This window comes from Apostichopus japonicus, chromosome 2, assembly GCF_037975245.1.
Source record: "Apostichopus japonicus isolate 1M-3 chromosome 2, ASM3797524v1, whole genome shotgun sequence".
NCBI classification, from domain to species: Eukaryota; Metazoa; Echinodermata; class Holothuroidea; order Aspidochirotida; family Stichopodidae; genus Apostichopus; species Apostichopus japonicus.
The window spans coordinates 1,837,685-1,860,000 of record NC_092562.1 but is presented as its reverse complement, the minus strand read 5'-3'; the positions used below and the strand labels follow the sequence as shown (position 1 = coordinate 1,860,000).

Sequence of the window (22,316 nt, the reverse complement as noted above, 5' to 3'; positions counted from 1 at the left end):
ATATATATATATATATATATATATATATATATATATATATATATATATATATATATATATATAATTCACTCGTGTTAGTATGATTGTTATTATCATGCCATGCGGTATCTCGTCGTGGTGTATAGATGACTTTGTCAATGGTTAAGAGGGACCCCTGCAGGGCCACTGTATACATGCAATGGCTCTTGTCCACGTTCTAAATGTCCACTGGGTTATTCAAACAGCAATCGTAGAATGATTTTTAATTTAAAAACGTGGTGAACCAATTTTCTTTGCTTCCATTTCTTTTTTGGAAGGGAGGGGGGGGGGCTTCTCTATTTTCTGGATGATAATAAATCTTATGAATAAGTCGTAGACGGTAAATTCATCTTTTTGTTCCGTTTGTGAAAAGCAAATGATATTGAATGTTATGAACAAAGTAGTTAGACAAGTCTAGCGCTAAATCGAAGTTTCTTGGTTTTTTAAAGTATATATTATATAAATGGTTTAATAATGAGGTGTCGTGTGTGATATTTTCCTTTTCTTCTTGTACCTCAGGGGGTTACATCAAAATCGAAAGAAACTCGGGTATTCTTCAAATTAATAGCAGAGATTAATTGATCGGTAATATAGTGCTTTATTTATCACAATAACCTTTAGAGATCGGTATCATGTATTCGTGAGGATGAAACGTACTTATTGATACGACAAATTGAACACGTGAAAATACGATTCATTAAGCATATACATGTGAGGTAACTTTTATATCACTAGGTTGAAGTGAGTGTTTAAAAAAAAAACCCATTAAAAATGACTTTTCAAAACAAAGTTTTTTTTTAGTTTAGAGTGAACTTAGAGTGTAACCACCCTTCATCATTTCATCTTTACCCGTGATCTTCCCCCTTTTCCTCCAACCCTCACTCCCCCCCCCCCCAAGTATTTCTATTTAAGAAATAAAATACAACGAAGCAAGATTTTCTTAAATTTAGCAAAGTTAATAAATTAACAAAAATCACCACAGTAAAAACAACTTGCTGATTACGTTCTATAGACATTTGTGTGAAATCATAATTTCGTCCATATTAATCTCACTTTGAATAAGGTATATATTTTATCATGATTTGTATTAAGGATTTTCATTAAACCAATGAACATTTAATTTAGAAAACGATGTTAAAGAAGAAAGAAAGAAACTGCAAATATGTGATGTATCCTTTATGAAGTTGTTGATGATAAGAGGATTAAATAATAATCCATCGCACATCGCACATAAAAAATAAAATAAAAAATAAAGTACCATATTCAACCATTTTTTTTTATTGGAATTTGTTCTTTATACGTTTTCTGGGTTAATTTATACATTTAATACTTAAATTTCACGACTCCTGTGTCTCTCAATATTGCTACAAAATTCACGGGTTATATATTAAATCCAGTGATCAGGCAGACAGACAGACTATTGATTCCAACACTGACTGAGAGAATTAAACACAGGAGAAGTCCTTTTTTCCCCATAAAGTGTGTTTTACTTTATTTTATTTCACCTTCTTTTTTTATGATCATCATAAAATAGAGAAAGTCAAAATAAGAATGGTTATTTTCATAATTCTTTTCGTTATATAATTTCTGCTTGCACTTGCGCAAAGACAAATCTTATGTGTGACTAATAAGGAGTCTCGCGTGTATGATTCAATGTGTGTGACGTATCTCCCGGGATTCTTTAAAAAAAAAATTATTTGAAAATCATTCTTATTTACGACTGTACACGTCGGGTATGAAGTCAAACAAATCACTCAAAAGAAAAAAAGATAGTGAATAAGTGGGCCATCCCCTCCCCCTCCCCACCCCCACCCGATGCCACCTCTATCGTCATGCAATCGTAGAAAAAAAAACGTTCAGTCGTTGGAATGTTTTGCTTTCTTTTTCATTTCAAGACTATGTATGGTACAACCTTGCGTTTAAACCTATTTTTCAAAATCAGGAGCCCCCTTACATGGAGGTCTGTTTCGACGACCCCTGGGCCGCACACTCGCAGAACAAAGAAATTCCAAGAGGGGGGGGGTGGATCACCCAGTTTTAAATATAAAAAATCTTTCCACAATTGCTATTTAAAAAACTCGGTGGTTATTTAGAACGTGGACAAGAGTCTTTGTAAAGTGGCCCTGCAGGGGTCCCTCTTAACCATTGACGAAGTCATCTATACAAACCCTGTGCCGTTTCTGGCCTGTCTGGTTCAATACAATCAACTATCAGTATCAAATAGTAAAGTCAAAGCAAAATCAAATTGAAGAAGAAGAGGAAACAAAAGAAGGAGAAGGAGAAGGAGAAGGAGAAGGAGAAGGAGAAGGAGAAGGAGAAGGAGAAGGAGAAGGAGAAGGAGAAGGAGAAGGAGAAGGAGAAGGAGAAGGAGAAGGAGAAGGAGAAGGAGAAGGAGAAGGAGAAGGAGAAGGAGAAGGAGAAGGAGAAGGAGAAGGAGAAGGAGAAGGAGAAGGAGAAGGAGAAGGAGAAGGAGAAGGAGAAGGAGAAGGAGAAGGAGAAGGAGAAGGAGAAGGAGAAGGAGAAGGAGAAGGAGAAGAAGGAGAAGGAGAAGGAGAAGGAGAAGGAGAAGGAGAAGGAGAAGGAGAAGGAGAAGGAGAAGGAGAAGGAGAAGGAGAAGGAGAAGGAGAAGGAGAAGGAGAAGGAGAAGGAGAAGGAGAAGGAGAAGAAGAAGAAGAAGAAGAAGAAGAAGAAGAAGAAGAAGAAGAAGAAGAAGAAGAAGAAGAAGAAGAAGAAGGAGAAGGAGAAGGAGAAGAAGAAGGAGAAGGAGAAGGAGAAGAACATGATGGAGAAGAAGGAGATGAAGAAGTTATAAAACTCATGTTAAAACTAAGTTCAACAATTGACGTCGACACGTTTACTGTCGAATCAGGGACAATTCTTCGAACTTTACTTTGTAAGATTTTCTTCCCTCTCCCCCCCCCCCCCCCCTGTTCTTATTCTTCTTCTTCTTTATTACAAACTCCTATAGGAAAGGTCACATACGGGGATCAAATGTCGCAATAAAACCGAAGAGATGGCCCCTCGTCTGATAGTCAATAAATAAGATTGTTTCATTTTTAATTGAATCTAGGATTTAACCATGTAAGGCTAAGAACCCTGTACTTTCTAGACTTTATAACGGTATTGCGTTACTTTGAGAAGATTGTTAGCAAATATTAAGTTTCTCCTTGGCATAGTAAGAGGATAGGCTATTCCATGATTTAGATGCAAACCTTGTACCTCAGCCTCCCCCAGAGACAATGATTGACTCCGCCAGTAACATCTTCTCTCTTTACAGTCAACTACTCAACGAAGTAATATTTTCAAAGATTCTTGAAAGAGAGAACCAAATCACGGTAAACAGAATATGAGCCTCATCTCGAAAACCTTTAATATGGTGTTTGACTTATTCTTCAAGTTCTTTTCAAACACTATATGACGGTTAACGGGTTACAAAGTAAAACATGTGGAGGGGAAAAGAGGTCAATCGTTGGATAAAAGTACCATTCCAGGCCAGCATTTTAAAAAAGAAAAGAAAAAAAAAGAAGTTAACAAACAGAAAGGGGGGAAAAAACCTCTTTTTTTTCTTTCTTTTTTGTATTTCGGCAAACGAAAAGAGGCCTATAGCCCACTTAAAACGACCTCCTGCCAAAAGTACAACCAACTTTAATTGTATGTTTACCATGTTTGTTTATACAACCCTTTTCCTTACATGACCGCACTTCTTTTGACATAACAGGAGGAGAATAAGTGTAACACAATTGCAACAATTGCCGTGGGTGTTATATAAACCCAGAGTTCAAATTGCCTCTTGTACTTCTCTCTTAGCTATTCTGTCTGTCTTCCCCCCCCCCCCCTCTCTCTCTGTCTGTAGAGCTATATAAATTCTAGCCCTATAGCCTTTTTGTTATAAAGAAAATGTAACTCAATAGCGTACTAACCCTCTTTTGTACATAGCGCTTCAACATCAAAGTTGTGATAATATAAAAATATATTTGTCCGCAATCTATTATGTTAGGTGAGATCTAAAGTCGACGATTTTGATAACGCCTGGGTCACTCGTGGGACAGTTTGCGTTTTTCCCAGACTTGAAGACAATAGATGTTTGTACACAGGTGCCTTCAAAGTATAGATGAGACAGTCAGTTTATATTATAATGGGACTATGTAGGTTATACATGTATTGATTCTCGACGCAAAGCACAAATAGCTTCGAAAAGAAATAGGACGAGAACAATAAAATGTAGAACACAAACAAAAGGTACACTTTTTTTCTTTTTTTTTTAGTACACGTTCTGTCGGTTTGACAGTTTCGTATATAAATATTTAATAAAAATTTTGCAACCCTTTTTTTTTTTCTCCCTCATATTTTTACTTCTGTTCTTCTGGTGATATGTTGAATGTATCAATAAGTGTCGGCAGATCGCTTTGTGTGTGAGTGTGTGAGTTAGTCTTTATATGACAATGTGACACTCCAGCATAGACGCACCGTGGCAAGTGTTTCTCTGTTAATAGTGAGTAATAATATAAAACATGAAAGAAAGAGTGCACACAAAAAAAACAGGCCATTCCAGACCATCACAACTTATTGATAGTCTAACTGTATAATTAAGAACAACAAGAGAGCAGAGTTGTTTTACGATAAGTTAATTTTGTGAGACGTCAAAGCACATATGTACTATCTGGATATGCATAGTTATGGAACAGGTTGAAAAATGAAAAAAATGACACTATTGAATAACAACGGAAAGAACTTGCTTAATATAGACAAATAATTGATACACACATATACATACATAGTACACACACGTGATACATACATACATACATACACCACCAAACACGCATTCATACACACATACATACATACATACATACATACATACATTATGAATAGAGTATGAAATGAGTTTCCCAAACGCAAGTAGGAAATAGATATTGTAAAGATTCGAATGAAAAAAAAATAAGAACATTGTATTGGAATTCTGATATCATGTTATATATATATCATGGTTTATAGATTTATTGATGCCATCTTTGGGTACGTTATTTCCGTTCAAGACAAGATAATTGTACTTTGGAAACAATGACATTTTGGTTATTATGTTTCCAGTCATGCGGTATTATAAATGAATGTATATGCATGAAACAAAAAAATTTCGATTACATCACAGACTGCATGACTTTTATAACCTTCTCTCTTTTGTAATGTTTTCGGATGTTACATAAAACAGTGTTTGGATTATCTTGAGATATTCTGAAATTCCTAGTCACAAATTCGGCTGAGCTGGGGGGTGAGGTTAAGGAGGGGAGGTGTTAGAAGGACACGGGTAATGAGGGGAGGAAGCAAACCAGGTGGGAGCATCTGTTAACCAAAACTCCTATCTTTTGTACTATAAGGACCATACGAGTTTTGATGATAAAATGGGTTTGTTTCTCTAAAAATTGATAGTTTCATTTCACTCCACCATTAGTAATTTCATGTCACACATAACCTGTTTTGATTCGCATTGAGTCTGTGTGACAAATGAGGAAACGAATAATTTGTTTACTTTTTGTTTGTTTGTCTATTTATTATTATTATTATTATTATTATTATTATTATTATCATTATCATTATTATTATGATTATTATTGTAGCACTTTCAAAGGGTTTCATTATTTTAAAATCATTATTGTAAATACAAGGATGATTAGTCTGTTAAGACCTAAATCATTTTACTTCCTAAGGATGAGTTCTTAAACAAATAAATAACTAAAAGCGCCCAAATGAAACCGGATATATCCTGTATAATTTATAATTTAATTGAACGTGACGTCACTCCTCGGTACTTGAGTTAAAACCACACCTATAAATTATTATTAATTTAATTATGATTATTGTAGCATTTTCAAAGGGTTTCGTTATTTTAAAATCATTATTGTAAATATAAGGATGATTAGTCTGTTAAGACCTAAATCATTTTAATTTCCTAAGAGTGAGTTCCTTAACAAATAAATAACTAAAAGCGCCCAAATGAAACCGGATATATCCTGTATAATTTATAATTAATTCAACGTGACGTCACTCCTCGGTAATATTAAAATCCACACTTATATAAGGAGAAATGATCTCAGTCTTTGTGAAGTAGCAGTATATTGTGTCAACTTATTATCGCAGTTAGTTAACAATTGAAGGGTATATCAGGAAGAAACAACATTTCCAAGAAAGAAAGAAAAAAAACACGATAGAATGTATTTCCTTTACAATTTGCCTTGTGTACACAAGAATGTTTCCTATGAATATTTGCATGCAACTGAGAGTGTAGATATTTGTGCAATAGTGCAGTATTTCCATCACCACGTTAATATGCGATGCGTAGTATCTATTGGGAGGGGGTCGGAATAATACTTTAAAGTAAAAAAACCTCTACAACAGGAAGTATTACTTAATCCCCAAGATGTAGGCTGATAACTATTCGAATCCCTTCATGATAGGATAATAAATTCAGCATAGAGCGTTACACGCCAATTAGACCATTTATATATATATTTTTTTTTTATTTATTCTTACGAAAGAATCGCATGTCTTTAAATTACACCGAGTGTTGGCATTTGAATGAAAAAGTATATAAATATAATATCTCGAACTATTATGCATCATGTGTTGCAAGATAAATGATGCAAAGATGAAGGGGATAAAAAGAGAAAGAACATAAAGAACGTAAAATTCTACTGTCGCGGCGAGAGATTGGCAACTAGAGAGTTTGGAAATTCACTGACGTTTTGACCGTTTGTTTTTGAGTCAAATCTAGATAAATCTTCCTCCACTATCGCGCGATTAACGAATTTTAGTGCAGTTTGGTGAATTTCTTTCTCATGTAAAGGCTTAACTTATAAAAGAATAGCTTATACAAATTAAAAGATGTTATCCTCTTTGAAAAATGTAACCAATATAATCATGTAAGTAAATATTACATGAGATCACATGATGTTGAACTGACATTCCATTACAGCTATATATATATATATATATATATATATATATATATATATATATATACAACAGTCGCTAATAACGTGGACTACTTCGGGAAGCATCATGCCTCAGGGTAAAACTGCTTACGTCTGTATTAGTTTACGTCATTTGAAAGCCACGGGATGGCACGTGAATAGACAAGCTACTATATAAAATCCTATTAAATAAACTGTCTATCAGAAGAACCGTGATAATACATTAACTGCTCCACCAAAAAGTCAAAATTGAAAGGAGCAATTCATAAGATTTTCGTAAAGAAAACAAAATTCTCAAAGTCATTTATGGATCATTTTTGCTAGTGATAGTAAATAGATACATTTTGTCAGTAGAAATGTCTTACAATTTATTAAAATCAATTGAGATTATCATCAGATAATTTCTATAGCATATTGGGTTACGTAAAAACAAAACACAACATATATATATATATATATATATATATATATATATATATAGATATACATATATATATATATATAGATAGATCTATATATATATATATATATATATATATATATATATATATATATATATATATATATATATATATATATATATATATATATATATATATATATGATATTATTTTGAGTTGATAAATAGCATATTTCGTTCAGTTCTTGACAAATTTCTTCAACAGATTAAATTTATTGACATGGGGGATATAGTCGATTCAACGTAATTTCATATAGAAACAATTCCTGTTTAAAAATTGATTTTCTTTTTGATGTTATTCTTGAAGTATAACCCTTTTCTCATTAAAATAGGACAGAATGAATACCGTCCCTGGTTATTGTAAGTGTATATTTGTTTTTCCCTCTTGTAACATGCATCGAATTTACTTGATTTTAATTTATCAACAATTTAACATATCGGTTTTCTCACAATGATCCGGGGTTTTTTTTTGGGGGGGGGGGGAATGTATTTCACTATTGAATGTGGTTCTTTTTTGGTGGTGGTTGTGTGTGTGTGCACAGTGTCTATTGGAAAATGTCATAATGAACGTGTTATTGTCAATAAAAAATTGGTACTAAAGCCTTCGCATTTTGTGGACCGCAGCTTTGGACCTCTGTTCCTATCCCTATCTACATGATTGATAACATTGATAGGTTCAAAGGTCATCTATAGCGCATGTTCTTTTCTAATAGTGTTATAATATTTGATAGTAAGAATAAATATGTTAATTTCTGTCTTGTTCGTGTATTGACTTGTTCCTCACCAACCCATGAGTTGTGCATTGCTATGTCATCTCGCCATAGATAGATAGAAGGTGGGCTGCATAAATACTTTATTCTATCTATATTATTCTATCTATATAAGTATATGTGGATTCAGACATTTTGTCTGCTCGGAATGACTTATTAACTGTTAAACCCTGCAGACAAAATGACGTCTTAAATATTTGTATGTATTGTATTATTACGTCACTTCCAATCTTTTCAAAGTTGTTTGTTTAATTTCTGGTCGCTCCAGTTTGCGACGGTGAACTGATTTTTATAGATTATGTTTTTATTTATCGAGATTGTTGCTAGAATGGTCGAGGTTTGTACCACGAGCTTGTAGCGCCATTCGACGCATAAATATGTATAGCTTTCAATTGTAAATATAGTATATGCTTTTAAGATCAATTTAGCCAATGTTTTTCAATTTATTCAAAGGTATTTATCTGGTTCACTTTTCTGTATGATAATTAGTTCGTTCTAGTACAATTTTTAGCAACGAATATTTAGGTGTAACTATTTAACAAAGAAAATCCTTTCAAAAATAGAAAGTACATTGGAAAGGATGCGTCAGTTTTTAAGATGGTTTGACAGTGTAAAGAGAAAATGTGTAATGAAAAAAATAATAAAAATAATAATTATAATGAAAAAATATCAAATATCAACTCAACATTCTCGATACTATATGAGTAAACCAAAGTGTAAAATGTAATCTCATTTGTCATCTCATAAATTGATTTAAAGAAAAATATTGCTAATGCCAGAGTACTAACGAGAACGAATAATTCGTCGTTACCCATTGAAATTTTCTTCATTTTTTCTTTTATGAAATATTCATCATTGATATTGAAAATAATCGACTGTTGTATTTTTAGTCAAATGGCTTTTCAAACTAAATAATAGAGATTACAATTTCAAATTTTTTTTCGACCTCATTAATAGTTTCAATTGTAAAGTCTCTTTCTCTTTTGTGAATTTTCCATGTCAATTTCTGTGACGTCATATCCGGTAGCAACGATGCCCAAGAACATATGTTTTTTATGCCTTCTTGTTTTTCATCTTAAAAATTGAACATGGCAAAGAAAGTTTAGGTTAGAACGGATTTCTCGCCATTGACCTCAACGTTACCAGCCATATTCTCTACCAATTGAACTATATCAACCTTTATTTGCTGATGGGTGGGAGTGGGGTGGGGTGGGATTGGGGTGGGGCAACCAGTCAGACGCAGACGACACAGTCCCTTGTAGCCAGGGATTATACCTCAAGTTCATTCGATACAACACAGAACGTGGAAGGGAAGGGGATTTCAATAGAAAATTCGAGAAAAAAAATTGGGAAATTTTATACAAACAAGACTAGAACAGAGAAAATAATGTTTAAGTTTTTGCTAAGATTCGAACCACTTGCCTCAGTGTTACTATCTGTTTGTTCTACCATTTGAATCGTGTTCATTGTACTGTCACTGAGTTAGGTTTTAAACCTCAAAAAGAAAACCTGTGAACATTGTGAAAACAAAACGAAAACAGTACTGAAATACTTTTAAATTTTGTGTAACTTAGAAGGCATGACGTTTCGATCCTAGCAGGATCTTCTTCCAAGGCAAACTGGAACGATAACAGATTAAAGACACATATAAAACTTAAGACAGAAAGACACAGATAACCAATGAAACGGGGGGGGGGGTTGGGGGGGTGGACCAAAGAACAATTTATAGAAATTAAAATACAGAACAAAGGGAGATGAAACAGCCTATAGGATAGGAAGTGGTTAATTAATGAACTCTGCGAATAGGGTGCCTAACGTACAAATGTCGATAACTTAGTGGGTGGTTTAGTGGGTAGAATTTTTTCTTTTCAATTGTCTTTAAATTATTGAGCAATATATCACGTTTCACTCATCGTTCACTATAGATAGAGTTGGAAAACAGTCACTTCAGGTGATGGTCCAAGTTAAGTCTTTGCCATTTAACATTTTATTGATACACTGAATTATTTTTCTTCTTCCGATTGTTTTTCTCGAATCACTTTCCTGTCAAAATTTAGTCGGTAGAGTCGTTACAACATTTAACAGTTAAAAAAAGTAACGTTCGTTTTGAGTATTGTTGCTGTTAAGTTCAATGCAAACATTTAAAACACATGATATGTTCAACGTAACATCTACAAGGTTATATATGGTTAACAAGTAGCGGATTAATATATATATATATATATATATATATATATATATATATATATCTATATCTATATATATATATGTGTGTGTGTGTGTATTGGGAAGGTATATATAACATTATCAACATTTCCATTGCGGACACGTTGGTATAATGCGTAAAGAATATCCTCCCACTGCCCAGTGTCATATCCTTGATTAATGTATGCTAAAAATTTACAGCAACGATATCAACCAATAGATTCCAGAGAGATGAAACATAGCTTTGAGCCATTTTGTCTTTGCTTCAAAGCAATTATCTTGTTCTTGCTGTTGTTGCTGTTGTTTCTGCTGTTGTTGTTTGTGCTGTTGCTGTTGCTTTTTGTTTTTAACTTGTTCTTTTTGACTGAATGAATAACAGTTTACAATTGATTTATTACTATAGCTGACATCGCCATGCGAGCATATGCCTCTTTTTGTGACTACACCATTTGATTCTGGAGCATTTTCACCGAATCATATTTCAATCTGATTGAGGAAAGAAACAGGGGGAGGGGTGTACACACGATTAAACTCAATTTCATAACAACAAATAGGCCTACTTGTAAAAGAGCGTTTTACAAAACACTCCATTAAGTGCAGCACCACTATCGAGGTTCTATTTTAAATCATCTTCATATATCCATTAGTAAATAATCATTTAGTCATGTTCACTGCATAACGTTAATAACGTTAAATAAATAATAATGTAGTTATCCACAGTTTTCCGGTATCTTTTAAGTAAAAGAAAAAATGTGTAAGAAGTTATACACACAAATCCAATTAAATGTTATTAGGCTTAAACAAGTCTTAGACTTTCGTGCTAACATATAACGGTCTTTACTCTCAAAATAAGTCTTTCAGGTTTTACATATGAGTATTCAAACTTACATAAGTCTTAAAGCTTGAATTAGTTTTCAAGCTTACATAAGTCATCTGGGTTATGTAAGTTTTCAGGCTTAAACTTTAGTATATTCAAGCTTATACAAGTCAACTTTATTAAATAAGTCTTCGGGTCTAAACAAATCTTCTTTAAGCTAGCTTAAATTAGTTTTCAAGCTTGTACAAGTCTTCAAGCTTCAAGTCTTCATGCTGACACAAGTCTCCAGGATTTGCATTAGTTTACAAGCTTACATTAATATTCTGGTTTACTACATATCAGTCTCGAGGTTGAAACAAGTCTTTTTGCTGACACAACTCGCCAGACTCACATAAGTCTCCATATTTAAACAGGCAGGTTGTTAGCTGCGTCTGTTTCTAGTTTTCATGTACTTCTTTGTAATATATCTGTTTTCATATTTCGAACATTTCCTAATAATAGTACAATCTATGGATTATTCTTTATTCAGACAAGAGATTTCTACTCCATATTTTGTTGTGCTTCTGTCCTCCCCCTCCCCCCCCCCCCCTCTCTCTTTTTTGTAGCTCGTAGAATCGATTAAAGCATAAAACATGAGATCAGAAAAACACGGTGTGAGTAACTTTAATTTCAGACACACACAAAAACAACCTTAACTATGAAAACAAATATAAAGAAATCAAGAATATATATATATATATATATATAACCTTCTCTATTCATTTTGTTTTTATTGCAGCAAATGAACGAAATCTAACGATCATTTTGATATTAGTTTTTGTACCAAAATAAAAAAAGTAATAACGTTTTTGGTTATTTGAAGATTTGGAGCTGTTTCGTGACAATAAAAACAAAAACGTTAGAATTGTATGTAATCAATAGAGGGAAGATTTGAAGAAAACGGGCGAAAGACAAACCAAATATATTCTTTCTTAACAATTGGTACGTTATTGGATTGTTAATATTGAATAGAATAATAGCTCCTTAGTTTTCGTCACTTGCGTGATTCTTTCAAAGTAATAAATATTGAAAGTTATAAGATAGAGATTAATTCTATACAACTCATTTTGAGCCCATTCTTTATTCTTTCGTGTTTTATTCTTGTTTTTTTGTTGTTAGTAGTTTAAACAAACGGAGAGTTTCATATTTTCTATTCAAATATCAGGCAATATTTTGTTTAATGAAAGGAAACGAAGAGTATTATTGATGGTGATTTTCTTTTCTTGTTTTGTTCCGGTGTTTTTGTGTTTAGTATTTCTTTTTTTCTTCAAGGTCACAGACGTCTATAAGTTTTATTAATAAATTACAACATCGCCAATACACACAATCATGTTTTATTTAAGACCTATCTCAACAAAGATTAACTGGGATTTACAAGCAAAATAACAAGGATAACACATCCATGGCAACCAATCGATTATGGAAAGAAATATCAGAAGGAGGGGAAACGAAAATAATATATTTTTTTTTTTAAAAGAGAAGAAACCATTTCTGTTAATACGTCTATATGTATATTTCCATAACATAAGCAAGTTTTGAGAGTTGTAATATATCTTTGTGATGGTTTAAAGAACACGTTATTTATGATGTGTTTTTAATATTTTTTCTCATTTGATGGAGTCTTATTAGGAACAACTAAGTCTAGTTTAAATTCTGATTTGCGTCTCATAAAAGTTCATTTGTAAAAACTCTTTAGTTTTGATGTTATTATTGATGAGATTCATCATCGTTAAAATTCATCAAAACGAGAAAGAAGCTAAACTAAAGAGCCGGAAGGCTAAAATATTAAGTAATAAATAATATAGTATAGTATAGTATAGTATATGATATATATATATATATATATATATATATATAATTTACATATATATGATATATATATATTTACATATATATATGATATATATATATACATATATATATAATATATAAAGACATATATATATGTATTATATACATATTATATATATATATATATTTATATACATATTCTTGCAACTATATATTGTAAGTTTATTTGTGCATGTACGTCTAATGGCATATAAATTACGTTGACTTATTTAATCCAGTTGCAGGAAAATGGCTTCTCTTTTTTGTCTTACAAAGAAAATGTCTTACCTCTAGCGTCATTTTCTCTGTGGTTAGCTACATAGCCAAGCTTGCTTACGGAGTAGAAACGGCGTTATCTCTTATGGCTGGAAGCAAATAGGGAAATCACTTTCGTCATAACAGGCCCCCTAGCCAGAAACATGGAGAAAAATATTGTTAAAAAAACCCTGATCAATTAAAAGTAAAGAAAGAAGGACGCCCTTTTCTATCCATTTGAGCGTAAAATCATTTTTTTTTTCACAAACGAGGAATGTTTGTCCAAAGGCTTACCCATTGTTGGGAACTCTTGATGGGAGTCTATAGAAGGGCACAGACTCCATTTAAAGAAGGAGTAAGAAATATATGACAAGAAGTCGCCTAGAAGTCAATCAAGATATATCACAAGAAGAGTGTGAATAAGAGACTGAACTTGTACCAGACGCTGGTCACTTGAGTCAATACTAGATTCCACCCCCACCACCCCCCCCCCCCCCTCTTGAAAAACATGTCATACCAAACAAAGGAGTGAACAGATCTCTTATGTATGATGATAAACATAGGTTAGAAGTAAAAGAAAAGAACAACAAAGTTAAAATTAAAATTTGACGCGATAAAAAAAAATACTTGAAGGAGAACCCCGTCCCCCCTCCAAAGAATATGCAGGACATACAGGCAGTAGTGTGATATGTTTACATTTGTCATTTGTTGAGGAATCGAATAACTGTTTAAAATATTGATAATAATATAAAAAAGGAACAAGATAAATTGCATTAGTAAAGAATAAGGATGAGTTCAAACAAGGTACATTCCCAAGAAAAAAGGGAAGAAAAGGAAGGATGATAGTGAAATTGTAGTCACCCTCAGCGGCAGCTTCAAGAAAGAGTGAACGGCCGCGCGTTTGTCCGGGGTTCTAGGGACGTTTGCTCTTAGCATTAAAAAGCGTAGGAAGGATGTGTACTAATCCAGAAAAGTTCTTCCAAATCACGATTTGACCCCCACCAAAAGGTAGAAGCGACATTGCCCGAGCGAACAAAGGACTGTTGAGTGCCCCCTTACCGTATAAAATTTATAAATAATAAAAAGAAAGAAAATAAAGGAAAAAGGAAAATATGAATTACTTAGCTTCGCAAAAAGTAAACCATTTTATCGGTATCACAAACACACAAAACAAAAAAAGGGGATTAATTCTGTCATTTTGCATTTTAAAACTTCTGCTTTCTCTAATCTTTCGTGTTTCTTTCTTTTTTTGATTTCTTCTTCTTCTTCTTCTTCTTTTTCTTTTTTTAGTCTTGTTTTATTTCTTATGAAGAAGCTAGTCGGCAGGGTGGAAACACTCTGCATTTTGAAAGTTGTTGGCACAAAGGCAATTGAATTGTTAATTACACTTAAAAATGATTGCTTAAAATATAGATTTCATGTCGATTCTATGAAAATTCGTTTCTTTGTTGTCAAAAGGTTCTAAGTTATATATTCTTCGTAAAAAATGAGGGGTGAAGGGGGGGGGGGGTTGTCGAAATTAGAATGTCTTATTTAAAGAAATGAATGTGGATAAAGAAAAATATTTTGCAGAGATAGGGATATTCAATTTATGAGTTGCCGAGGTGGGAGGCATTGCTTGAACGCATCAATCATTTTACTGTAATGCAGAAACACTTTCTACTTACGGTAGCCAATAAAAAAAAAAAATATATATATATATATATATATATATATATATATATATAAAGCATTGCCATTTATGACGGAGAACGTTGTTCAATTTAAACGAAATAAACACATAAGGTGAATATTTAGTTTTGATCAATGAAATTACACATCGTTATTTAGTGACCAATCTTATTCAAAAATTGAAACTATTTACAGTTTGTTTTGTGTGTACAGATCATGTTTTTTTTTAATATGAAATATTTCATATCCCAAGTCAGATTTTCATGTCGTATACATCACGTGTCTATATGCTTTGTTGTCCACAGCTATTGTGACGTCAGATGGATGGACATGCCAGATTACAAAACTTAAAGGGTATACCTTCACTATAGTGACAACGTGTTAAAATTATATATAGAAACATGTTCTGCTATATCTAAGTGATTAATACACGATTAATTCAAATATTTTGTGACGTATGGAAATGGAAAAAGAATTAGAGCTTCTTCATTTGTAAGTACGGATTAAGACTATACGGAGAGGATTCACCACTTATAAGACTATATATATATTGACGAGTAGAAATCATTACAAATAGCATCATATTTATGTGTGCATGTGTGCATGCACATCTCTACACAATGCTTCGTTTCAATAGCTTCAATAGCATTTACTTGGCAATTGAATATAATAGGGTTGTTCGTATGCATAAAGTATACAAACCCATATCATCTATCCGCATAGCATCTACACAACGTGCAGGATACAAGAGTTTAGCAACATATTCATATGTACATATATTACTGCATTGTCTGAAAATATGTCTAAGATGCGTTAGAAATGGTAGCAATGTACTTTTCACCACTATGGCACCGGGACACTATATGCAACATGACACTATACCACTGTGCTATTGTTCCACTATGCCACTACGTTACCATTCCACTATGTATGTATCTGATACATTTCCAGTAAAACGCTCTGTTACTATGGCAACTTGTTATTATGCCAATGTGTGGCTATTTGTAGCTATTTCACTAAGACACAAGATGACACTATGTCACAATGTTCGTGTGAACCTATGCAACTACGTCACTGTTTTATAATGATTCTATGACACAATAAGATATTGTGTCACAATGGCCCTATAACATTCTGACACTATCCCGCTATTTAAATATGCCACTATGACACTATAGTATACTATGCCACAATGTTCCTATGACGTTATGTCACTTTGCCACTGTTATACTATTACACGAAATGTCACAATGTTTCTGTGACAGTGTGTCACACTATGGCAATGTTTTACTGTGCCTCTGTGACAATATATGTCACAATGTTCCTCTAACAATATGTCACTATGCCACTGTTTGACTATGCCATTATGACTCTATGCCACACTGTCCCAATGACATTAATGTCACTAGGAATATTGCAAGGCTTCCTCCTGTAGCATCGACAACGGTCAATTATGACAACGTTTGCCCTATTGTCCCTGCCCCCCCTTCAACTGACTCTAGTCATGGGCTACTCCCCCCCCCCCACACATTCCCACGACTCCCCCTCTCGTCAGGCCTGGCTTCATCAGATTGTCCACTGAAAGTGACAAACCTAACGCATAATAGAACAATTAGACATTTTAGTACATAGTATACAACGTAAATTGTTCGCTGTAGGTGTTTCAACACTAACACTGTCCGTTCCTATCACACCATGATGAGACAACATACGTTACAAAGTTTAATGTTTCGCTCTGTAATGAGACAAGCGACAATACATTTGAAATCAAATCGATATTCCGATAATAATAATAATAAATAAATAAATAAAAAACAATGGCTTTTGTTAGCAGAATGTATAAATGGCTTATTGACAAAGGGCCTTCGGGAGTGACAATAGAGCAAAATTAGTTATCAATATTTTCGAATGAAAAAAAAAAAAAAAAATTGTAACCCGTATTTAATTTAACTGTATAGTCACGGCCTATATAATGTTACGTCCAATTCCATCCTGCTACAAGAACTGCAAAGTGCATTGCTCCCAAATGCTCTAGTTACTCCCGGTCACTGAGAAAACCTCCCAAAATCATTTTGTACAGAGCGACCATATTTGTTCTTTCCCTTCTATTCAATCTTTTTTTTCTTCTTTTTTTCAAACCCAGATCAAATATTTCTCTACTTTTCACGTATAAAGACACAATACCGAGCTCTAATCTTATTGACGTACAAATATGTACAGAAGCGATCAAAGCATATCTCGGAGGCTTCGGATTTTCTCCTTTTTTTTTTTTTTTTTACTTCTTCTCCTTCTCGGCTTTAGGTAAAGGAAAACTGATTCCGTTGATAAAGAAAGGGGAGAAAAGGATAATTTAAACAATTATTTAAAAGGATTGAATATTTTCTATAATTATTTGTTTTATTTGGGTTGTATCTGGCTAACAGTGGCCGACGTGAATTAAAGAAGTGCTCCACACATAGTTTAAGATCAACTCCTCAACTAGACATTTATTTGATTAAAACTATAGTGAGAAAGTAATACAATGTGTTCACTTAAAGGTATAGATGCTATAGTCTCGTAGCGTCCTCTTTTTCGAATTATAAAAAGATGAAGAAAATTATACCGAAGTCATTGATTTGATTAATTAATTAATTAATTTATTAATTAATTAATTAATGAAGTAATACAGAAACACTTGTCCATGTTCCATTTATATGATAATTAGACGACTGTGTGATTGAAACGTAAATGAAAAAAAAAATACATAGCCTATATTTGTCAACGAATCTAGAGTTTTGACTAAAAAGGTCACGTGTTAATAAATCGTGGCGTGTCAGTTAACACTTGAGTCATACGGGGTCAATTGAGTTACACATAGTCACTTAAGTCATTCGTTGGAGTGTACTTGTGACACATTATGAAATCTAAACCAGCTTCACCTGTATTGTGTAATTGATAACAAGTGATTGGACCTATAAGAGAAAGGATCAAATTAACCTATTGAATTTTGACCGGTTTCGCGTTTCGGTTGATAAAATATTTATCACGTGATTTTTTTTTTTTATTCATTTTTTATTAGTAGGTGGATAACTTCCAATGGAGTCTTTGTTTTATGAGTTCTTTATTAAATAATAATATTTCTTCCCCCCAACAAGATAGTCTCAGGTGACAAATATGAGCACTCTTACGTGGAAAGACTATCAAGAAGAGGCGTCGAGAGTCAAGTCCGGCCCGGTTTTATATCTCTCTACCCTGACCTCCCCTCACCCCCCCCCCCTCTCCACTCCCCTCCTTTCCCACTCGTCAGGCCTGATATAAATTATTCCTTCTTGCGCAGATGAAGACAATCAGACACACATTTTGTTCGACTATAACTACTTCCGTCCCGTTTCCTGTTCGTAAAATAGTCTAGGGCTATGATTTTTTTTTTAATGTGAAAATTCATCAAAAAATTACTATTCTCTTAAGGAAGCATAAATTATGATCACACAACTGGTTTAAATATTGTTTTCTTGATATTTCGTACGATTAACGGTATGACTTAATGAGGAATTTTATCAACTGTTGTAACACCTTAAAAATCATTAACATTTTACTATTTCATTTGGTCATATATTAACAATTACAAAAGGAAGCCTTTTGTACCAATAGACAGCTGAAAGTAAAATATGGAGGGGGGGGGGGCTTGGGTGGAATAAAGGGGGTGGGGAAGGATATACCAGTTGTCGAGGTATCAAACATAGAATATGTCGTTAGACCATCAAAATAATATGGTTTGTGCTAAAGTGTCCTTCATGTGATTTGGAGACAAGTTTACGTTGGTAAAAACAAAAATTTTCATTTAAAAGAAATGAAAACAAAGGAAACTTATAATAAGCAATCGTCCCTTCTTTCGTATTAAACGATATGCAGAGCAAATAAATCTCAACTTTCTCTTCTTTTCCTAAATATTTCTTCTTCTTCTTCTTCTTTCCTTAACAAACCCAAAGGGATTATGTCACTACTCACTAGGTGGAATATAAATAATAATAATCACGTGACTGGTTGGGATATGATAAATCACTGTGGTGTGATTACCTTGTAATTCCAATCATTTTCTCTTTTGGCATTTTATGGTCGGATATACTGATGAGGCTGAAGTTGATCTTTAAGGTATATTCTTCAACAAATTTTCAAAGAGATTAATCTTCGCCATCTCATTGCAATGGCTGGGCCATCTCAATCCAATCTTAAAATCAGCTATCGTGCAATGTTCAGAAATGATACAAAATTTTTGTACTGGAACAATTGTTCCAGGGTAATGCACTCTTTCTCATTTCAGAAGTTGTCAAAAAAAAAAAAAAAAAAACGAGAACCTCTCAATAAATAGAATATAATAACTGATCCATCACCCCAGAAAAAAACATCTAAAAGTTAATGGTCAAAAGTGTGCTACTAAATTGATAAGCAAACAGACTTATTTTCTATCTTGTTCGTGGTCAATAAAACGTTTTCGAAATCAAATCAAACACGTACATGATTTACTAACTAGACTTGTTTCTTCTTTAGTTAAACTGTCAAGGAAAGGGAGGAGGGAAAATTGGGATTGTCAGTGATCTATGCGGTAATACAAAATCCTGTCAGGCGTGATAAAAGTACACGTTGCAAGCGGAAAAGTGCAAGAATGTGTTTCGTCAAAGGTGATATATATATATATATTGGTCCTGAAATGACTATCATCCCCCACATGATGTAGAAATGTTACATTAGTTCAATTACTCTGTAAGAATCTCTTCAGAATGTTCTCAACATGCATATACGCTTCTACAAAGTTTAGTTTGTGTGTTTCTATGAAACTTTAGAGGAAAAACAGCCCCTAGGCATATCATGTATTGGAAAAGAGAGGTGAGTTTGATATTTGCCAATAACAGATTCATCCCCATAATCAACAAATGATGATAACTTTATGACGTCGATGACGATCACGAATGCAGATGACGGTGACGGTGGAAACGAAGACGATTACAACGATAAAAGACGAAAAAGACGATCCCAAAGACGGCGATGAAGATAATAGCGTCCATGACAACCAGGAATGGCGATGACGGCAAATGGTGACAACAAAGACGACGACGACGCCAAAGACGAAGACGAAGATAGAGACCACGATATAAAAGGGAAAAAAGAATATGAAGGTGATGATGATGATGATGATGATGATGATGATGATGATGATGATGATGATGATGATGATGATGATGATGATGATGATGATGATGATGATGATGATGATGATGATGATGATGATGATGATGATGATGATGATGATGATGATGATGATGATGATGATGATGATGATGATGATGATGATGATGATGATGATGATGATGATGATGACGGTGATGATGATGGTGATGGTGGTGATGATGATGATGATGATGATGATGATGATGATGATGATGATGATGATGATGATGATGATGATGATGATGATGATGATGATGATGATGATGATGATGATGATGATGATGATGATGATGATGATGATGATGATGATGATGATGATGATGATGATGATGACGGTGATGATGATGGTGATGGTGGTGATGATGATGGTGGTGATGGTGGTTGTGGTGATGGTGGTGATGACGATGATGATAGTGATGACGATGATGGTGACGATGATGATTGTGATGATGATGATAATGATAAAGACGACGACGATATCGAGGATGATGATGTCGATGATGACTTTGACAATAATATGATGAGGTAATGTCCATTCAGATTATAAATGAATTATTGAACACAATTCGAATTTGCCAGACATTCGAGAGATGATTATTGTCGCGAGTTTAGATGCCACAATATAGTATTATCTTATCAGATTACCTTTAAAGGCCTACTAGTGAATTAAATCGGTGCACCTCGTGCTTGCATTTGCTCATTGTCGAATTCAAATCTAGCTTAGCATTAAGCCTCAGAAAAGTTTCATTTGGCGTCTCGCGAGTGACTTCCTGTAATCTCCACACACAAAAAAACCAATGTTCGTCTCATGAAGATTAAACTATATCCTCAATGTCCACCACGCTTGTTATTTTCTTTTGTATAGCGACAGCTTAATTTCAAGAGTGGTCAAGACTGATTTTTACCTACCTACATGCCTCTCGATGAGTCATGTATTTTGCCGGACTTGACGGCCAGAACCGGGCCGTCCGTCCCTCTTCCCCTTAATGATGAATCTTCTTTAAACACTTTAGATGTTATTAACTTAGTTGTTGCACTTTTTTCTTTCTCTTTATATCTATCTATATATATACATATTCTTCCCATAACCTCCCCGTATTATGACTAGCAAAAATAAGAGGAAGTTAAAATGCCTGGTTAGTTGGTCTCAATTGTGTCATCTGAGGAAATCAATTTACTCAGTGACTATTCCTGCCATAGCATCGAACAGACCCAGGGGCAACAAACAGCCCAATATTGACTGGGTAGCAAAAACCTGGGAAATCGAAAACCATTCTAATCATCACGGCGAAAGAAAAAGATTTGATCGTTCATACAAACATGCCCAAGAGTTATAAGCATGATTCTCTTCTTTCGTCATATTTTTTACAATTTGACGGAAGTTTACTATAGGCGACAAATAATTCCCTCGGGTATTGTATGACCGAATTCTTCGCCATTTATATCCCGAAGATGTTGTCAAGACCTAGTTTTCTTACAGCAACCTTTATTTCTCTGCCAGACCTCTACATGAAAACTTTTTGCAAAAGAGATTCGGGGGTAGGAGGAGTTGGTTAAAACGCCTTATTTCCGTCAATAGTGGAGAAGGTGTCGTTTTAGTTAAGTCATGCGTGAATTTGCCCATGACAATCTCTAGACTCAATCAATTTATTGAAGCTTGTTTAGTGGTAAAAGAAAGAGGGGGGAAAAATTGAAAAAGTGATTTTCCAAAAAAAAAAATAAGATGAGAGTCAAAAGTAAGATACGATAAAAAAAAAAGGAAATAAAAGTGACTGATTCGGCATCAGAGAATTATGTCAGAAAAATAAATCTTGTTTGCTTATGCTACTAATGAAGAAAATTTAATCCATACTTGTCTTCTACGAAAGATTCTCATGGGACTATAGGTGTTACATTTATTCAAACAAAGTACGGTGAGGTTGTCTTTAGTTTGTGATTAAGGTGAAGCTTATATGATGGATAGTTTTAGCTCTCATGGGCCACCTCCTTTGGAATTTCACACGTGCATTTCTTTTTAAATTATTTCCCTTGGATTTTTTTTTGTTGTTGATGATGATGATGAAAAAAGAAAAACC

General features: G+C 33.7%; 1 long non-coding RNA gene across 5 annotated transcripts in view; it reads right to left on the bottom strand.

The window, feature by feature from the left end:
- Nucleotides 1-22,316, bottom strand: part of LOC139972630 (uncharacterized) — a 190,469-nt gene that overhangs the window by 56,426 nt on the left and 111,727 nt on the right. For all 5 annotated transcript variants that reach the window (XR_011795040.1, XR_011795058.1, XR_011795052.1 and 2 more), the window contains exon 2: nucleotides 13,399-13,517. This is a non-coding gene — a long non-coding RNA (uncharacterized lncRNA). The remainder of the gene's footprint in view (nucleotides 1-13,398; nucleotides 13,518-22,316) is intronic.